At 34.1% G+C, this 10543-nt stretch overlaps 1 long non-coding RNA gene across 2 annotated transcripts in view; it reads left to right on the top strand.

The window, feature by feature from the left end:
* Positions 1–1472: 1472 nt before the first annotated feature.
* Positions 1473–10543, top strand: part of LOC127855210 (uncharacterized) — a 13068-nt gene continuing 3997 nt past the window's right edge. Inside the window, exons 1-2 of one of the 2 annotated variants that reach the window (XR_008037401.1) lie at positions 1473–1646; positions 9454–9547. This is a non-coding gene — a long non-coding RNA (uncharacterized LOC127855210). The remainder of the gene's footprint in view (positions 1647–9453; positions 9548–10543) is intronic. The other variant, XR_008037402.1, reaches the window with a different exon arrangement.

The raw sequence follows: 10543 nt of genomic DNA on the forward strand, positions 1-10543 counted from the left end.
ACAAAAGAAACTCGTTTGAATAAAAGTGAACCTAAACATGTAGCTTGTCTAGAAAATGGCGGACAGGTCGTTGCTAACGAGTGCGCCCGATTAATCGATCGCTGATTGGTGGATCAATTCTAGTGGGCGGAGCGATCATAGATAACGCGTCATGTCAATAGCACGGTTCAACCAATCAATAGGCAGCTTGGCCATTTTGTTTTATCGTTGAAGGAGGAAAGGCTTGTTTCTATCAACAGCTAACCTCCTCCTCCCCACCTGCCGCCTTGAGTTTGGTTTTTTCACTGTGATGTACCTGTAAAGTTAACCATAACAACTTAATATATTTTGTATTGTATTGTTCGATTTTATGTCAAAATTATGGTTTGTCAAGAACTCGCTTAATGATGCCACTTATGTTTACCTCATGTGTCCATACTAGTGTTACCGTTTAACGTTGTTGATCAATACAACATGCCAAGGGGCAGAGTTTGGTTGTTTTTTGTTTTTGTTGTTTTGTTTTTTTACTGTGATGTACCTGTATTATAGTGTATAATTAACCTTAACAACTTAAAACATTTTGTATTGTATTGTTCGAATTTATGTCAAAATTATAGTTTGTCAAGAACTCACTTAATGAAGCCACTTATGTTTACCTCATATTTCCGTAGTGTTACAGTTTAACGTTGTTGATACAACATGCCAAGTTGCATTTTCGTCACAACTTTGAACTGTGTTGTAACATTCATTATACATGTAACTTGATCTGCGGTTTTTTGCCACCCAGATATGTCACATATAAAAATATGTTTTTTTTTCATATTTGACATATTATGGTTTATGTTTACATCACATATAAGAAAATAATGTTTTATATTATACATACTTAGGATGTCTCAGTTTTGGCATAAATAAATGCCCATATTCAGCATAATCCATCTTGTGTCTTTATATATGTCATACTAGTCCAACCACACCGGTCCCTCCTATACTACTTGTGGTTGTTCTGCATTTCTGGATCTAAACAGACCATAAATATATAATATCACGGATTTTTTTATAAAAAAGAACTGTTTACAACTTCAATTTCGATGTCTTCTTCATTTCTAATCATGAAAATACATGTTATTTTTTTAATGCACATGCAACTTACTTCACTATGGTAACATCGGATAAATTGAAACCTATTCAATGTATCAATATTGACGACATTACAACGAATAGTCACACCCATAGCTTTCTAAAGTTACAGTTTAATACATGCACCTATTGTTTTCCAATGCGTTTTTAATAAAATCAATTGAACATGTTTAATAAATATACCGCTTAGGCATAATTGATTTCCATACATTTAAATGAAGAACTTTTCTGTTACATATGTAACTCATACAAATGAAGGTGTTATCAATAATTTTATCAAAAGTAGTCAGCTCTAATACTTGGACGCATAATGTAAGCGGTTATCTTGTACGACCTTAACTCGTATCAGTCACTTCATTGTACGGGCAAACTTTGATCCAGCCATGTATAACACAACGAACACATATTGGGAAAGATTTCATTTTGACAGTGATTAATAGTCGAGATTTGTATCACACGATTGCTGCTCTCTCTGCTTCTTAAGTCTGTTACAAAAAGTTAGACAATCGGTGATTTGGTGTACAAAGGTACGTAATATAATTTATAATTTACACACTTTACATGAATATGAATAAACAATTGTGTGATTGGTGTTTTATATACCATAATTAAACAGACAGCTTCAGAATTAGCGGTACATGTATGTCGTGATTATTCCGTATGCATTACTCATTTTGTCAAAATAATCTATTATCATCGATTTTTTAGACATGTTCGTTTCTTCATCTTTTGATGCTTAATTATATCCTCGTCTGATTAGAGAGAATGAAAGATTTTCATATTTAGACAATTGCCAATTTATTTCTTTAGTAAAAGAATTAACAATGTCATATTAAGAGTCATAATACAGTTTACAAGACATGTATATTGCTCATAAAGTACATGTACACAACCTAAATAAATCCGGCTTAATAACTCAGAATAAATACGTTTATTTTGTTTATCTGCAGTGAATATATAATTTAGTATTGTTAAAGTTTGCCGTTATTATAACACTATTGTATGATAGCAACATGAGGCATTCGAATTTGGATAAGTACAGTACAAACCGGCACACTTCTTAAATTGTAAATTACTTAATTATGTGTGTATATTTGAAACATTTTTTAAAAGTTATGTGATATGATACACACGCACATATGTAACGCTACATGTGTATTTCAGTTTAATGTTTAAGTAATTAAAACAAGAAATATCTTTAAAAAAGATATACGGCGTTGATTGTGGTCGATGTTTATGAACGATCAAAAGTTATCTCTATGAGATAAAAAGTAGCGGATGCCTTTTTTCTGCGCAGTTGTTAGCTACATCATAAGCAAATCAATTACGGGGTGTTGCGCCAGATTTCGTGGCTTATTTTGCTTTATGTGATATTATTACTCAGATATCTATATTTACAGAATAGAAAAACACAAGAAACATGAAAATAAACGAGTGCATATAGGTTAGCCGGCAATACTCGAATCTTATTTAATTGCATAATTATAGTATAGCGAATTATTGTGGTCATGCTTAAAACAACTGGTCTAAATGGATAAATATTTTTAATTAATTTTATCAAAATTGGTCCTTATCATGCAAATTTTGAAACCATATTAAAAATCGATGATTGACATACCACAATAATATCGCCGAATATCTTTATTTAGTATCTTTCTGATCAAAACAGACTTCAAGTGCACAAAGTTTACGAGACGGCGTTTATATAAAGATTTCTGCAACTGACCGCAAACTGACCTTGATACCTTGCGGATTGGAATGCAATGCATTGCAGTCACTACGTTATTGTCAGTAAGACACAATGATCGCAACCCCTTTTGCGAACTCCGGTGATGAACTGTATATAAACTCTGACTTTCACAAAATGACCGCGTATTGACCCGAAACCTCGCGGGTTGAAATGCAATGCAAGTAAGTACTAAATATGACAACATAGCCTTTAGTTAAACGCTTTTGCGCTGGTAATTCTCTGAAAATAAAAGGTGAACGCACAAACTGTATTTATGTCGAAAATTGATTGTAAAACTGTTCTATCTATTGGGCCTTTTCATTAGAGATAAAATTGTTTCATGCAGTAAAACAGTGTTACAAAGACGCGGATATGTTTCCAATGTTCTGGTGTTATACTCAAATCAGCCAATGGAATAAATGAAGTGTATTCATTCGTACCTAGCCGCGGGAAATTTTATTTGAGTATTATTGGACACTTACAAAGGTCAAGTCAGGGTGAAAAGCTGGCTTATTCAGCTTACGCCGAAAAAAAAACAGGCCTCTGGAAAAAACCTTGTGACTTACGTATCGTGATATTGGACACTGTGTCTTTCTAGTGTCGTTGCCTACATTTAAAATGCTTTCAGCAAACTAGAGCAAATACGCAAACAGGTAAACTAAAGATTGTAAAATATCTAATTCACAAGAAGTACTAGTAGTTATAGTAATAAGACAAGATGTAGTAGTAACATCAGAATGCTTCGTATTTGTTTCATTTGTAGTATGAATGTTATAATAATCATATTATATTTTGTTTTAAAATTAGGCGATAAATACTTTGGAAGCAACATGTTTTTATTACGTACGGTATTTAATGTAATGTTTGTGGCCTTTCGTATTTTTGTTCTGTTTGTTGTTCATCGTTTCTGAACATAAATTAAATTCCAATTGAAAAAGACACTGAAACAATCAGTTAAAGATTACTTAATGTTTGAGCAATTTAAAAAAAAGCTCTAAAGCAATTGATTATCAAAATATATTAAGCAATTTTTAGTAAATTTAGTACGTACAATACAATTCAAATATGAATTTAAAAGACTGATTGAACGACAAACGTTTTGAATACTATTTGATAAATTTAATTCTTTAGCAAAGGAAGCGAAGCTTAAGTTATTTGTGCACGCACTTTACTGTCGTATTCAATTGGAATAAAAAGTGACATCACAATATGAATTAAAGCTTCATAGAAATACAACAACATCAATATATTTCAGTAGTTTCGTGCAGTTATACAAACAGAAGACATTATAATGCAATTGATTTTCAGCAAAATTAAAGTATTATATTGGGACTTGACATTATAATGAATCTGTATATATTGATATTGTAATTACGCTTTGATAAGTGTCAGTACGTGCTGTTTAGCTCAGATATTTCGTACGCCCCGTCTTGTGTAGGACATGTGATCCGGGCTCGTTGAACTTATCATTATCGTGTGATAGTGGTACATATACTATTCAATAACAATCGCTCATACTCCCTCTGTGTAACTCTTTATCTCTCCGTCTCACTCTGTCTCGCTTTCTTCGACTATCGAATTTGTTTCTCTCTGTATCACTTTCTCTCTCATCTTACTACCTCTCTCCATTCTAAATATGTTCTTCGCACTCTCTCCTTCCGTTCCACTCGCTCTCTCTTATACAGTCCTCCTCCTGCTCCACTATTTTGTCGTCTCTTCACTTTTTCACTCTTTGTCACTTCACGAACTCTCTCTTTTTTCACTGGCTCGCTGTTTTCTCTCTCTCATATACCCCCATATGCAATATCTATCTATGGCGGAGATACACTTATTACTCACTCTCCATCTTTTTATAACGCCCTCTTGATGATGATGATGATGATTATGATGATTATGATGATGATGACGATGATGACGATGATGATGATGATGATGATGATGAGGAGGAGGAGGAGGAGGATGATGATGATGATGATGATGATGATGATGATGATGATGATGATGATGATGATGATGATGATGATGATGATGATGATGATGATGATGATGATGATGATGATGATGATGATGATGATGATGATGATGATGATGGTGATGATGATGATGATGATGATGATGATGATGATGATGATGATGATGATGATGATGATGATGATGATGATGATGATGATGATGATGATGCCTATCAAATAACATTCCGTTTAAGAAGACGACCATTTAAATTACTGACATGACCTCTTCCCTGCCGTCTATCCGATATATTTGGGTCATGTACTTATAACCTTAGGCTTAGCTTACGTCGCAAAAGCACACGGTACTAAACCACCTAGGTTTTAAGCAGACGAACATTTAAATTGCTGACGATACTACAAATCTGCCATGTACCAGATATATTTGGTTCATGGACTCATAACTCAAGGCGGCGGAGGCATGCGGTTATAAACCAAGTGGGATTTCTTTTCAAGTGGACGAAATAGCGATGCCCAAATACTATAACGCTCACTATATATTGAATGGTATTTGGGGCTATAATTTTTTCCCCAAAATGGGAACAGTTTTAGACAACGAACATGTTAATAAACGTGAGTCAAACTCACTAAGGCAGGCACGTAGTTTTCAAATGAGACTCGTTCCGGTAAAACCGGGTTTAATGCACGTGCATAGAGTTTCGTACCCGATTAGCCTGTGCAGTCCACACCGCTTAATCAGGGACGACACTTAAACTGGATATTTGCTAAAAAGGTATATTCCTTTGAACGTATCTTATCTTTAAAGCGGAAATAGTCGCCTTTGATGACCCTATTTGGACACTATTGACTTATCTGGGACGTCACTTTACGCACATGCAAAAAACCCATTTTTCTCGTACATTATTTAACCACAATTCAATGCGCAAAAAACTGTGCAATTTATTAGACGTATCTCGTTTAATTAATACACTGCGATTCAAACGCGCAAACATGTGCCATTGTAAAGACAGGTTTCCGTTTTAAATCAACATGTTGTGATTTAAATGTACGTGTACACAAACTGTGTCATGTATAGTTGTTAATCAAATCATGTGGTACAAATAACAATGACCTTGATCACTGCAACTGAGGCTCGATTGGTCATTGTCTACTCAGGTACCACTTAAAAGCATCGGGTACTTTTAATATAATAGAAAGTACGTTGGGTACGAAAAATATACTAAAATGTTCCCCGGAGTATAGCCGGTGCCTTTAAGCGTATTTTCAGTACCCGGCGTATATTGTATTAAACTTAAGAGACCCAGGGTAAGTCGTCCCTGAGCCGTAACGACCAATTGAAAGCAACTAAAGTTACCTTCGAGAGAGTTTGTCAATTTGTAAAAATATTACATATAAGCTCTTGCATCACAAGTTAAGGACAATGATACATATAAATAATCCATTCAGTGAAGTGAAACGCGTACGCATATAGACATTCTTCGCATTGTCTTTTCATTATAACATCCATCGGCCGTGATTATACCGTGTTGTGTTATTTGTTCGACCTTCACCATAAGGTGTAATAACGAGTATATTAATTCACAACAAAGTCATAAAATATATTTAGCATTATATAATTACAATTTTAATTTTCATCATTTTTTTAATCCAAATAATAATCTATAAATGTGGATCTAGCCCTATCTAACACTACTAAATATCGTCTGAATGAATTATTTTACTATATTGACCATACACAGATCCGGTGGTACAATTTATATACAATAATAATCATATGTAATTTGTAATTGCATTCACACTCTATGTACATGTATGTCTAAAATGCGAACTGGATATTAAAAAATGACATTTAACATATTCAACATGATTCTGGAGTGCTTTTATAGATTCCACATGCGTAACAAAGACATTTGAACAAGTGTTAATCGTTATAATTTCGTCATGGCAATAACCCTCCGTCGGTCCAGATGGACGTTAACAAGAAATAAAACATGTTCGTTAACTGCAAGTAAAATCAACGTGCGTGTGTAACGCAGGAACGTTGCAAATTACTTTCTCCCAGTTTTCATGAAAATAAACACTATTTAGTATCATATGTGGTAACTAAACAACAATCAGATAAACATGGGTCGTGTTGTCATTAAAGCTGTTGAAAAGAAAGATCCATTAATAAATATTGTGAAAGATAAAATGTGGATGCTTATATATTAAAATCGATACGCTTGTTTTCGATATTATTGGAAAATTAACTGGCACTCTGTTAAGTATATGGATATGAATGGTTCAATTATTGCAATCATGTTGACATGTGCCGGATTAAGCCCCATTGGTGGTCTATAGGCTGTGAATCTTTAGGGGCTAACGCCCAAGGCCCCTATTCGGCCTAGTGCCTACTAAAATCATTGTGAATTGGTAAGACAAGGTCAAGCTTTCATTAGGAACATAACATTGATATACACAATATAATTTGTTTTGTCGAGTTATTAGATAAGGCAGCGTAAGGCTCGCTCGGTTGGTCATTTTCGACTCGGGTATTACTTAAATGTACCCCGGGTACTCTTTAGTATACTTAAATGTACCCGATAAGGAAAACATAATTACACATTCACGGGAATTATAACGCAAAATTGGTGGTTTTCGGCTTTTTTTCAAGTTAATTATGTTCATATATATGTCAATATATATACTCAAAAAACAAGTTGATGCAGGTTTTGTTCACAGAGAAATGTGTTATGTATTCTGTTGCGCGTTTAACGGCATTGGATCTTGGACGGGAATAAAACTCAGGTACAGTCTTAATTGTCCGGATGCGTTTTAGTATATTTTCCGTACCCGGGGCTCATGTTAGTATACGTAAGAGTATCCGGGATACATTTAAGAAGTACCCGAGCCGACAATGACCAATCGAGCATAGGTAAGTAAGTACACACACATATTTCGTCAAGGGTCTCATTGAGCCCCTAAAGTCGCGGGTCATATGCAGTGTCCTACCCTAAATTATGGGTAACCTGGGATTGAAGTTGACTTTCTTAATTTAAGTTAAGGCCGTTATCTACGTACTTTTGATTTGAAATCTTTTAAAGCACGTGAAGTTATTACGTCTCAATAGTTAATTACGCTTGATTGGTGATATTCAGCTCATTTATTATTTCAAAGGACCCTGGGTAGTCTTAAGTATACAACAAAGTAATATTTTACCAGTCCGTGTTTATGTTTTATTATAATCATACACATTCTTTTGTTCTTTTGTGTCTTTTGTTGTTTTTCTTCCGTTTACTTAATAAGTGCGTGTTTGTATGTAAGCACCATCTTCTATGTGAATATTAAAGGGACCTTTTCACGTTGTGATAAATAGACAAAATTGAAAATAATAAACTCTCAGATTACACATTTTCGTTGTTAATATATTTTTTACCAGACATGTAATACTTATCATTTACCATCCTCTAAAATATTAATTACATACATCTTTTGATGATTTTGACGAAATTATAAAGCGTTACAAACGCGAAACGATTGTATACTTTGGGAAGTTCTATTGTTATCGTTTTATTGTGTGACATTACGAGGATTGCCTATATACGGTATAAAATACATCGTGTACCTCGTGAGCACGGATAGTCGAGTGGTTTATGCGCTAGACTTTTATTCGAAGGTTCTGTAGTTCGAGCCTGGGTGTGGATTACTGTTTTGTTTCTTTCTGCAATTTCATTTTTGTTTTATTATGTAACACATTAGTTCCGATGTTTACATTTATCAATTTAAAGCATTTAATGACCAACTTCAAAACATGCCAAAATCTGTGAAAAGGTTCCCATACAAACAAATATAACCCTAACCCTATCCTCGAATATATATGGCATATGTTCAATACATAGATAAATTGCTGAAGAACGTGCTTTTTCTCAGTTCACATAAAAACTAATTGATTAAACCATTTCAACTCTAAAACATTTCATTCACTTACGAAAGTATTACACGTTACATAAACCCACATTGTACATTTATTTTAATAACAACTTGTTTAAAATGCAAACGTAAGCCCGATAGTATTCAACTTGATAATGGAACATCCAAATTATTCGAATGAAACGATAACGCAGTCCTAATGATTTGCCCTTATTCTAACAACTCAGTTATACACTATGCAATTCCAACTGTTAGCATAGGTAGACGGTAGGAAGCAAAATATTCGAATTGGACCATTTTCAAATTCAAAACTGTGGGGTCATGACCTCTTCCCATACTTTTGTTCTTTGTTACTCAGGAAGGACAACTGCGGTAGTCATATTGGATTTTGGGTTACTTTTAAGCTGGGATCGCTAGTATTGCACGCTGTGAATTATTAGGAACTAGGAAACACTAGGAAACATGGTATTTATTCATGGTTTGATGGGTTGTGCTATGTTTTGCGTGTACAAATATAATTCCAAAAGCAGGCTATCCTTACGTTTCATTCGTCTTCAGCCACTTTCGTACACGGTAAAAAGTTGATTTTGAAATCCCTGTTTGCGGCCTTGCCATTCTTTCGTTTTTGTCAATAGTATCACCTTAACAGGTTTCATATGATTTTTTTTATCTTAAATGTAAGTTTCAGACTACTTGTGTGCAGTGAATGTGTTTTTATGATTGCAGGTTAGTTATTTTCTGAATTGAGCTTGGTTGAGATTAAGAAGGCGTCCGCGGCTCCGAGAGTGTGTGTTTCTTCTGTGGTCTGCTACCTGAATTGGTAAATGACATTTTTTATACAGCCTGCCTGTGAAATGTATTTTTAAAGCTTTTATACCAACATGCAGTGAGACAGTGGGCTTTGATGAGCTGAGTTTTCATAATTTGGATGTAAATAACTTATCTGAAAAGGGGAATAATTCAAATATTTAAAAAATGGCTATTTTCAGCTGGAATTCGAAAAAAGCTCTGACAGTGATTTGGCTGTCGGACATCCGATTTGTTATTATTTTATCAGGTTACTCTTACTGTTACATGTTATTTGAGCATTTATCATGTTCTTAGTGTCTTATGTATGCCTAAACAGTTGTATTAATGTAGGAAAAGGATCAAAATATACAAAAATTAAGGAAATGGGCACCCAGCGGGCTGAAAAATCAACTATTTTTCTCAAAAATTAGGTCCAGATATGTTGAAAAAGGTATCTGTTCTGTTGTGCAAGTAAGATGTATATAAGCATGAGCAGAGTGTTTAAAAAGTTTTGAAAAATCTTCATTTTCAAAGTAAAGACAATCAGTTTTTCTTTTATAAACATGATGTGTACATTCTTTTTTATTTTGAAACTTTCACAATTATTTTTAAAATCTTCATTTAACAAAACGGTGAACAGATCCCTTTAAAGCATAAGCAATCGTATTGATTGTTTAAATAAGAAAAATGGTGTGTGGAAATAGCTCTACCGTTTGCTTAGTTATTTGAGGCTTTAAGCTCAGCCTTAACTCATGCCGTAAAGCATAATTAAATGGTTTGGTGTACGTTGACTGTAAAAAATCAGAATATTCCAATATGTATGTTATATTATTAAGACAATTAGTACTGTCAAAACAAACAATCCTGAAACTAAAATATCGTGGTCAGACTTAAACAGATCGGTGTAATATATATGGTGTTCGCCTTGCGTCCGGTAGTCGTTGGTTTCGATCTCCCAAGGGGAGCGATCTCAAGATTTCGGACTCAAAGCACTGACTTTTCCCTTTAATACACATTCATTACAACG

The sequence above is a fragment of the Dreissena polymorpha genome, chromosome 13 (genome assembly GCF_020536995.1).
Source record: "Dreissena polymorpha isolate Duluth1 chromosome 13, UMN_Dpol_1.0, whole genome shotgun sequence".
In the NCBI taxonomy this organism is placed as follows: Eukaryota; Metazoa; Mollusca; class Bivalvia; order Myida; family Dreissenidae; genus Dreissena; species Dreissena polymorpha.